The sequence below is a fragment of the Papio anubis genome, chromosome 17 (genome assembly GCF_008728515.1).
Source record: "Papio anubis isolate 15944 chromosome 17, Panubis1.0, whole genome shotgun sequence".
In the NCBI taxonomy this organism is placed as follows: domain Eukaryota; kingdom Metazoa; phylum Chordata; class Mammalia; order Primates; family Cercopithecidae; genus Papio; species Papio anubis.
Window position 1 is genome coordinate 34,581,406 of NC_044992.1, and position 11,088 is coordinate 34,592,493.

Here is an 11,088-nt window from a genome sequence, read left to right on the forward strand (position 1 = left end):
GAGTGCTGGGTTTACAGGCATGAACTACTACCCAAGTTGAATATTTTAGATCCCAGAGACTAAGATGGTGGTCAGCCTGTGTGGTGATAGGCAACTGCCTTCTATGTGTGCCTTGAAACATCTCAGGACCTCTCTTCTACTTTGGCGCCTCAGTTTCCTTTCCACCTCCCTGGCCGAGGCAGAGTACTCCTATGCCTAAGGAGTCTTAAGTGCTGCTTGTGTAGTGAGCATGGTAAAGGAATTGTTGGGTTGTGACTGTCCATTTTGTTCATAATTTTAAAAAAAAAATTAGAGATGGGGTCTTGCTATGTTGCCCAGGGTGGCATGCAGTGGCTATTCACAGGCACAATCGTGGCATACTGCAGCCTCAAACTCCTGGCCTCAAGTGATCCTCCTGCCTCAGCCTCCCTAGTAGTTGAGATTACAGGTGCACACCACCATGCTCAGCTGTTTATAATTATTGACCATCATGTTCTAGCTGATCCCTATGGAGTGAACATTCTTTTAATTAAAAGTTTCTAACTAGAAGATACTATATCCTTGCTGTGTCTGTTCTATAATATTTAGAATATTCCATTTCCTTCTGAGTTCATAGCAGAGTTTTAGGCCCAGCTTCCCAACCCTACCTGATCTCCTGTCATCAGTTCTTATGTGATGGAAATGGGGGGGTGACTCTGTAGCCAACATACCCACAGAGTTTCACAGCTTACATAAACAAAACAGTGTTGTTCTGAGGTGTCCACACTGCAGTTCCTTTCCCCCACACAAACGCCTGATGTTTCATTGTCCCAGAGAAGAATTCAGGCCGAGGAAGCAGTCAGTAATCCGGGCTCCTGGCTGTGGTTTTGCTATCTCCCAACTAACAGGAAGTAGCTCTGGCCACCCAGAAAGTGGCACAGGATTCTTTGTCTGGCACCTGACAAGAGGTAAGGGTGGCCAGTAGCACAGTTTAGTGAGCTTGTAAAGCTGGTTACCAATTTGCATGGCTGTATTAATGAACCTCCCAAAATTGAGAACATGTTGATACAATGGATTTCCTACCCTAGAAAGAGTCTATGCGGCCGGGTGCAGTGGCTCACGCCTGTAATCCCAGCACTTTGGGAGGCCAAGGAAGGTGGATCACGAGGTCAGGAGATCAAGACCCTCCTGACCACCATGGTGAAAATACAAAAATTAGCTGTGCATGGTGATGCACGCCTGTAGTCTCAGCTACTCGGGAGGCTGAGGCAGGAGAATTGCTTGAACCTAGGAGGCTGAGGTTGCAGTAAGTCGAGATCATGCCACTGCACTCCAGCCTGGTGACAGAGTGAGACTCCGTCTCAAAAAAAAAAAAAAAAAAAAAAAAGGCCAAAAATAGAGTCTATGCATACAGCACACCAACCTTCAGTCATCACTCTTACAGCCAGAGTCTTCCAGAAATTATGTGGGCCATGCCTATCCCTTCAAGTGGCCCCCAAGGCCCAGCCTTGCAGTAACTGACCCAGGCTCTCACATAGGGCACTGGGGTCCTGCCCCAGGCTCCAGGCTCTACCCACAGCACAGGCTGGGGCTGGTGCTGAGCAAATGGGTTGTGGCTGTCGCCAGAGAGGAACTGGCAGCAGACACAGCAGACTATGTTTTCTTTGCAGGCTGAGGGTAACTGGAAGAAGCCGAGAATTCCTCTGCTCTGCCTTCGGGAGGAGGGGATGAGAGAAGCAGGGAAGGCCAGCAGCAATCTCTCTAAAAGAGAAGTTCCTCCAGCTCCTAGGATGAGCAAGACAGTATAAACAAAAGATGGAAAGACGACAACCTAGGACCCCAGGGAGTCCCTGGTATAGATATCAGGAGCCTAGGTCCCCTGTCTGGAACTGGCTCTCAGGGAGTCATGATGGTAGCTAACATTCATTAAATGTTTGCTCTGTGCCAGGCACCCTGCTCAGAGCTCAGCTGCACTGTGAAGACAATTTGTACAGGGGCTGAGAACATAGGCCTCAGCGACACACTACTAGGTTCAAATCCCCAACGTGGCTACTCATTAGCTCTGTGACACTGAGTAAGCTACTTACCCCCCTGTGCCTCAGTTACTTCATTCATAAGATAGGAATACGAATAGTACCCATCTGATAAAGTTTGAAGATTAAATGCATGCACATACAGAAAACTCTTAGCACAGTGTCTGCCCTGGAATAAACAGGAGACAAATTTTTGCCATCACTACTTTATTGAATCCTCACACAAAGCTTTAAAGTAAATATTATTAATCTCTAAGGTTCAAGGGATTCAAATACTTGCCCAAGGTCCCAGGTTCGTTTGATTGACAGAGCATGAGTACCCTCCTAAGTGCCCCTCGAGGTCTCTGTGTTTAGGAGGAAGCAGCTTCAGAACTCTAGTTCCCCACTCCAGGTCCATTCCAGTTTAGAAACTCCACAGCCACCTCAACAGCAGAAGCAAAGGTGGGTCTCTGTCCTGCCTCTGGGGCCAGGCTGGCTGATGACTTCAGGCCCAACCAGAAGATCCTTTCCACCCACTCAACTCTAGCAATACCCACATCACCAACCCTGGGTCTCCCCACAGAGCCTCCACCTTCTAGGAAGTCTCCCTCCTTCCTGCAAGATGCTGGTGGCTGAGACTGGAGGGACCCTTTCAATTTCAGGATAAACAAACTGTCATTCTGGCCCAGCCCTCTGCCGGCTTGCTGCTTCCCACCCCCCCTCCATCCGCAGTGCACAGTCGCTCTGTTCTCCTGCCAACTTGGCAGCTCATCGCTGCTGTTACTATCAACACCTCCAAGGAAAAAGGGAGAGGAGTCAGCTCTGATCGCCTGGCGCACTGAACAGCAAATTCATGTCAGAGCCAGCCTTGGAATGTCTCCCAAGCTCCCAAGGCTCCTGGTGAGGAGGAAAAGGTGGGACTCATGTTGCTCAGGACAGATGGGGCTGGGGAGTGGCCCTGGGCCTAATTAGAGCAGACTCCCAGCAGAGCCACTCGCTAGTCCTGGCCAAAGCTGCAAGCCCCCAGGAGCAGATGGCTCTGATAGAAAGCGCTGCAGAAGGATACTTTGGGGACCTTGTAAATGTGTAGGAGAGGACTTGGGGGGTCTGAGTCTCACCCCAACTCTTGCCACAGTCCAGGGCAGTTCCCAAGGTGGTTAGTCAGAGGTCTGTGGCCAGGATTGGGAAAAACAGGTCTTTCCCTGTCCAGTCTGTGAGCTCCTAGAATCTCTGGCCTGTGCCTTCTTTCCTCCATCTTTCTTGGACTCCCTGTGTGCAGAGCTCTTGTCTCTCCTATCGTATTGGATTGAGAGCCCCTAAGGGACCACGCTTTCTCTGCCAAATGGAAACGTCCCATAGACAACCTTTTCCTATTCCCAACTCCCTCCCCCAGCCCCTTAGGCCCCACCTATTGGCTCCATAAAGCAACTGATGCCCTTGTCTGGCTCCTGCCGTGGCTCCTGGAGCCTGGCTGGGAAGAATAGAGAACCTGTATCTTCAAGGACCCAGTGTCCCTCCTGGAGCATAGCCTGCCTGCAGCACAGGGTCGTGGTCAGTCATCCACCCTGACAGGACTCAGGGGAGTCAGCGTGCAGCGTCTCCCAGGAGGAATGGCCTCTTTAGGTTTCTCCCTGCTTGTCAAGAGAAGGCCTTTGTTCCCTGCTCTAGGGCTTTTGGTGTCAGCCAAAGTGGTGGGTTCAGGGGAAGCTTCCCAATCCTTGCACCACTGGCCATCTAGTCTACCCAAGGATGTGGTTGTTAGCTCCCCTCTGGGTGCTGCCAGCCTGTTTCCTTCTCTGTAACACAGGGATAACCTTGGGTACCTCACTGGGTTACAGCCTATGGTGATGAAGACATGAAGGTGATGCCTGTGTGCTCCTTGGGTCACTCCTGGCACTTAGAATCAGTATGTTTTCCTTCCTTCCCTCCTTTTCTTCATTCTTTACCTCATTCATCTCTCCACTCTCTCCAGGAGCCTTTCTCCCAGATGTGAAACTGATCCTAAGACCCCCTGTAATTTCCTGCTGGAAACCCCCTCCAAGAAACACAGCCACAGTTCTTCCTGATAAGAAGCCCCAGGGGCCAGGCAACAAGAAAAGCGAGCTCATTCAGCAAGCTGGGATGTAAATAAGCCACAAGAGGCTGTGCCATTCTGGGTTGCACCTGTGAGCATCACTCAGCTGAAGCCCCGTCAGCGTTTCCATGACAAACTCGTATTTCCGGATGCCTTTCTTCCAGCTTGAAGAGCCTGCCTCGTGGTGAGACTTGACACCGAAAATGCTTCCATATTTTTTTCCCTAAAAAAGCTTGCATGCTCTAAAACTCCACATGTTTATTAGATGTGTTTGCTCTTCATTCTGAGAGTTTTGTTGACATTATATGTGTATAGTATACATCAAGCAGGTAATATACATGTGGTAAGTTCTGTGGTGGAGAGCCATCGTGGCAAATACACAGCTACCACACATCGTAACAAGATGTCTTCCTTCCCCAAAATACATTCTGCATCCATTTGTCTGCCTCAAAGCCTGAAATTCCACCATCAGAGACTTGCTACTTTTGAACTTGAACGATTGCCTTTTTTTTTTTTTTTGAGACAGGGTCTTGCTCTGTCACCCAGGCTGGAGTGCAGTGGCACAGTCTCTGCTTACTGCAACCTCAATCTCCCAGGCCCAAGCAATCCTCCCACCTCAGCCTCCCGGGTAGCTAGGCCACAGGTGTGTGCCACCCTGGCTAATTTTTTTTTTTTTTAATTTTCTGTAGAGACGAGGTCTTGTTATGTTGCCCAGGCCATTCTTGAACTCCTGGGCTCAAGCTATCCTCCCACCTTGGCCTCCCAAAATGCTGAAGTTACAGGTATGAGACACCACACCCGGCTGCCCATCTTTTAAGAGTCCACTGTATCAGTGCACCAACCCCTGCAAGGGCCAAATTCTAAAAATCTAGATAGTCTTCAGGCTCACTTGGGATGCTTCCAGAAATGCAAATACCCAGGCCCTGTCCTAGACATCCTGAATCAGAATTTCTAGAACTGGTATGGAGCCCAAGACTCAGCATTTTAAAGCAGCAGCCAGGTGATACTGATGATCAGCCAGGTTTAGACTAACATAGGGCTTAGTGCGCCAGGTAAGGAGACAGAATACCTGAATTTCATTTACAGCATCACCATTCATGGAGAGACCCTGGGCACTTCACTCCCTGAACCTGGGGGAAAAGTGTGATACCCAGCTCCCGTGGCCTGTATGAAGACCAAATGAGGCAATGTTATGAAATACTTCTTGGAAACCATCAGACAATGCAAATGTTAATTGTTATTCCATATACATACATGACATGCAGCATACATGTTCATGTGTATCCATGTACCTGGATTTCCTACAGAAAGGACATGTCTGACTTTTGTCATCCTTCTTCATCTATGCTCCTGGCTGTCTTCAGTTTCAGATGGACTCTCTCACTTCAGGACACGCCTGAAGTCCTCTCCCCATAACTTGGCACTGTCTGATAATTTAAAAAGGATGTTTTCCATCTAATAGGTTTATCCACCCTCTATGATCTTCCAGATGTTCATCCCTTCTGGAGAGTAAGAAGAAAAAGGACTAGTCACTCCTGTCTGATGAGAAGGAGAAACGGAGGCAGATGGGTTTAGAGGGCCATATACCATTTAAACATAGGGCAGTAATTCTCTCATTTTGAAAACCTGGTGAAAATGCACACATACAAAATTCTTCATACAGTTTCAGGGTTTCTTGGACTTCCTGACACTCTTCCATAGAAACCCTAGGAGTCCAGGAACCTCAGGTAAAGAACACCTGCCCACATGGATCTAGCAGCCCAAGCCCTCTAAGCCCCCAGAGCATCATGTTCAAGCACATGAGGCATCCTTTCAGCCATGCCTTTGCCAGATGACCTAACTCACCACTCCTTCTCCCCAGGCTGCGAGATGAACTTGCCTGACCTCCCTGCCACCCACTGAAGAAAGAGCAACACATTACCTGCATCAGGACAGAATCTTCTCAGACCAAACTGTGCCTTCCTGTTACTGAGCCTGCAGCATGGAGAATCTGAGCTGCCATAAGGTATCAGGATAATGGATAGTTTTTATTGCAGTAGCATAAAGCACAACTCAAACTGGCTTAAACAATCAACCTATTGGTCCTTGACAATTAAAAAGAAGTTTGAGGTGGGGTGGGCTTTATGCAAGGTCTGATCCATCTGCTCTATGCTGTTTCTTTTTGTCTTTCCACTCTGTCTTCCATGATGTCAACTTCATCTTAAAACTCTCAATCCTCTAGGTTGCAACGTGGTTGCCAGCAGCAACCAAAGCTGTCTGCACCTTTGTTCACTCTCAGGAGAGACAGCAAGCTGCTTTTAAAATAGTCATCATGGAAGAAAGTAGAAACTTCTTTCCAGAACCCCTCAGTCAATGTCTCTCCACATCTTATTAGCCCACATTGAGCAATATCTCATCCGGATCAGAGCCCACATCTGACACAGTATGCTGCATGGCTGGGAAGTTCAGATCATGGTATAGTCATGCCCCCATGCTCACAACCCCCAAGTCCTAGTACTAGGGCTTAGTCTCCTGCCCCTGCACACTTTAAACTGCTTTCAAGAAAGGAATTAAGAACTAAAGGAACAATTTTGTAAAGGCTCAGAATCTGGTCTTATCCCACAGTCCCTTGGTGAAAACCTAAACCAAGCAGGCCTGAGCCTTCTCAGGAAAGAGAGGGGAGAATTTTCATTTCCTAGAAAGGGAAAGAAACAGAATTTGCAGCCAGCCAGCTGAGCAGAACACAGGCCACATGGAGTCCAGAGACCTGGGTTATGTCTCCTTGCTTCTATAGCTGACTTACTGAGTGACTAACAACTTGTTTACCTGCTCTGGCTTCTGTGCCAAAGGTAAAATAATCATCCCTTCCATTTTGCAGCAATCATCGGGTAAGGTTACAACCCCTTGGAAGGAAACTAAGTCCTCAGAAGTTTCCAGGCTTGTGTGCTAAAGTGCAGAGGATAGAGGATGAGGTGTGTGGAGTGCTTTCTGGCCAGTCCTTGGTTGCCAGAACCATCCAGAAGGTCTTGTATTGTGACTCCAATAAGACTGGAGGCCCCATATGGCCCAGACTCTGCTTGGAGGCTCATAGAAAGGAACATAGTTCAGCAACTGAAAGAAATCTTTTTTTTTTTTTTTTTTTTTTTTTTTGAGACGGAGTCTCGCTCTGTCGCCCAGGCTGGAGTGCAGTGGCCGGATCTCAGCTCACTGCAAGCTCTGCCTCCCGGGTTCACGCCATTCTCCGGCCTCAGCCTCCCGAGTAGCTGGGACTACAGGCGCCTGCCACCTCGCCCGGCTAGTTTTTTGTATTTCTTAATAGAGACGGGGTTTCACCGTGTTAGCCAGGATGGTCTCGATCTCCTGACCTTGTGATCCGCCCGTCTCGGCCTCCCAAAGTGCTGGGATTACAGGCTTGAGCCACCGCGCCCGGCCAAGAAATCTTAAAAGAAATTCCAAGTATTTATTGTGTCTTTTGAAGAGATAGAAACACTTGGCAATGTTTTTCTAAAGCCACTTTTTCCTTAATTCTCTCACAGCCAGCTACTTAAGGGCTTTTGACATGCTCGAAGCTCCTATACTCTGTCCAGCACCCAAATATCCCCTTCCTTCTGAGCTCTTTATTATATAGGGTGATATCACCTCTTGTGTCAGGTCCTTCCCTCTTCTCCCAGTCTCTCTTCCCATCATTCTCCCAATTCTGTACCCCAGGCCAGGTGCAGTGGCCTGTAATCCCAGCACTTTGGGAGGCCTCAAGGCGGGAGGATCGCTTGAGGTCAGGAGCTCGAGACCAGCCTGGGCAACATGGTGAAACCCCATCTCTACTAAAAATACAAAAATTAGGCTGGGCATGGTGGCTCACATGGGTAATTCCAGCACTTTGGGAGGCCAAGGCAGGCAAATCACGAGGCCAGGAGATCAAGACCATCTTGGGCAACATGGTAAAACCCCGTCTCTACTAAAAATACAAAAAATTAGCTGGGTATGGTGGTGCGTGCCTGTAATCCCAGCTACTCAGGAGGCTGAGGCAGGATAATTGCTTGGACCCAGGAGTCAGAGGTTGCAATGAGCCGAGATTCAGCCTGGCAATGGAACAAGAATCCGTCTCAAAAAAAAAAAATTAGCCAGACATGGTGGTGCATGCCTGTAATCCCAGCTATTCGGGAAGCTGAGGCAGGAGAATCGCTTGAACCCAGGAGGTGGAGGTTGCAGTGAGCCAAGATTGTGCCACTACACTCCAGCCGGGGCGCCAGAGCAAGACTCCATCTCAAAAAATAATAATAATAAAAATAAATCTGTACCCAGAAGATCCAGATATTAGATTATTAAGCTAAAATGTTCCTTAGAATACTCACACTTCAATAAATCTTATCCTTGTCACGTCAGAATCATCAGGGAACAGACTTCCAGTCTCATACACATGAAGGTTATTCTAGTACCCCATATGGAAGCATAGAACATCAGCTTTAGTTGTTTTTGCTGGTGGAGACAGGGGTCCATGAACCAGCTACCTTAAGAACATTGCCTTCTAATAGCTTTGGACCCTGGAGTTGTAATTCTGAACAAGTCTGTGGGATATTCTCTGTTGGCTCCTTCAGCTGTACTCTCCAGGCTTCTCTACTCTTCTCTGAGATCCAAGAGGTTGCCTTATGTTGTCTATACCAATAGGCTCCCTTGCCATCCAGTTCCTGGTTGGGTTTGGCCAATAGGAAGCATTTACAAGAGATGGAAAGGACAAAGAGAAGGTCAGGATGTTCATTCTCTCATCTCCCACTCTGCCGGGCTGATGGGTGGCCAAGGCTCCCGTCACAGGTAGCTCTCCAACAGCTGTGGCTGTCCCTGGAATCTGGTCAGTGCTCCCCTCCTACACTTTCAGCCTAGAGGCAGTAGTGACTTCCTGTCGTTGCTGGCCCTGGGTGCTTCCCTGCCCAGTGTTGCTTCCCTCGGCCCTGTAAATTGCCCTTGTCCAACTCGCCTCACTTCCTTGAGTGCCAGGACCTTGACTGATCCAGTGCCCCAGGACTTCCACAGCTTTGTCACCTCATTGACTGTCACTTTATCACGGTAAACTAGAGAGGGCATGGGGGAAAGATTGTACTCTTATTTATGGAAGTTCTGACTTTTGAAACTTTTTTAAATGATTTAGTCAAATGTCAAGGTCTAACTTTGAATCTTTAGGCTAGACGATGCGCCAATTTTTGACCAAGTTAAGGGATCAATCAGTGACTGAAGAATAGGGTCTCTCTGTGAAAAGCTAAGTGGAAAATGAATCCGCAGCCTGTCACTGCCCTGGTCTAACCACTGGACTAACACTACCAGGCAGCCAGCACTAAAACTCAGGGTGGGGCTTTGCCGAGCGACCCAGGCATTCTATTTCATCTTGGCCATAACAACACCAAAAAAGACAGAGAAAACACCAAGAACACCCTACAGAAAGGCTGAGTCTGTGATCAGCTTGATTTAAGCAATTCTAGAAAAGTCTCTCGCCCTCAAAAATCCACACCCCATCCCCCCATTTCCATCCCAGGCCTGATTAGGATTAAACCATCTATGCACAGATCTGAAATTTCACAAGTAGAGAGGCATAACTTTGCCTTTAGGCCAGATATGAATATTGTTCCCTGAAAGGAGTAATTTAGTTACATTTGATTAATATTTCCATTATGTGCAAGGCAGTGTGCTAAGCAGGAGGTAATGTTTTAATCCTATCTATTACCCTTGAGTATGAATAAACTGGGTATCAGAAGAAAGGAAAACCACTGAGAGGTGAGGAAAGATGTGCCAAAAAGGGAGGAAAATGAACACAAATTTTGCCTTTATTCATCCTGGGCTCAAGTGAGACGCTGTAGATTAGGGACATAAATAGGAGGTCTATGGCATGTGGATGGTGTTTAAGGGACCACATAAGGCCACCCAGAAGGAAGGGTACAGAGGAAAGGAAAAGGGAGCATAAGGAAAGGAAAGAGAAGAGAGCAGAGGCTATTCAAGAGCTAAGGTCTAGGCCATTCCAATTTTACAGGTTGTGAAAAGTGAAAAAGCAAATCTAAAAAAGACAAATGGAGAAGGAACAGCTAGTGAAGTCAGAGGAGGATTGAAAGACCCTGGTGTCCTGGAAGCAACTGAAGAAAGTGTTTCCAGAAGAAAGGAGTGATCACATGACTTCAAATGCCACCAGTGGGTCAAATAAGAACAGAGAATTGACCATGGAATCTGTCAACACAGAAGTCATCAGTGGCCTTGATAAATGTAGTTTCACTGCCATGATAAGGATGAAAGGCTGATTGGAGCCTGTGACGGAGACTAGGAGGTGAGGAAATAGAAACAGTAGTTTTGCTCTGAATGGTTAGCAAATGGTGAAGTAACTGGAGGGAATGTGGGGTCAAGGATATTTTTTAAAGCTGAGAGTTGTTACATCCCATCAGTATGCTGATGGGAATGATCCAGTTGAGATGGAAAATTTGATGCCGCAGATGAGAGAGTGGATAATTGCTGGAGTGATGCTTTTTAATAAGCAAGAGAAGAAGGGATCCAGTGTGCAAGGGGAGGGGCTGGCCTCAGACAGACACATGGACGATTCATTCATCATGAGAGGAGGAAAGGTGGGGCACGTGGGCACAACTTCTGGAGGTTGGTATTTTTGGTGGTGGGAGGATGTGATTTTTTTTCTTTTCTGATTTCTTTTTTTTTTTTTTCTCAGTGGGGGAAAAATGATGTCATCAGCTGAAAGTGAGAAGCAAGGAGAGCTGCGTGCAGGCCTGAAAAGAAAGGAGGCGTGATGCAGTCATCTGCCAGAGGGAGTAGGAGAGGCGATTTGCCTGGGGAAAACAGTGTAGGATTGCTGGGCAGCAATATGGCAGCAATGTGTCCTCCGAGGTCAGTGGTGATGAATTTAAAGGGAAACCTTTCAGTACAGCTCTGTGTTTTTATCCAGCCACCTTTAACACCTGGAGTGCAGGCGTGAAATAGCTAAAAGTCAGATTTGACAAGTGTTGATTTTGCTAGGCCTATAGGTTGAGAGAGAGAAGATCAGAATGGTTGTAATTGTTATCTATTACTGTGAAACACATG

General features: G+C 47.5%; 1 long non-coding RNA gene across 1 annotated transcript; it reads left to right on the top strand.

Annotated features, from left to right (window-relative positions):
* The first annotated feature begins 3,992 nt into the window (after positions 1 to 3,992).
* Positions 3,993 to 10,397, top strand: LOC110741616. Its single transcript, XR_004179415.1, has 3 exons — positions 3,993 to 4,228; positions 5,906 to 6,049; positions 10,040 to 10,397. It is a non-coding gene; the product is annotated as an uncharacterized LOC110741616 (long non-coding RNA).
* Positions 10,398 to 11,088: the final 691 nt, after the last annotated feature.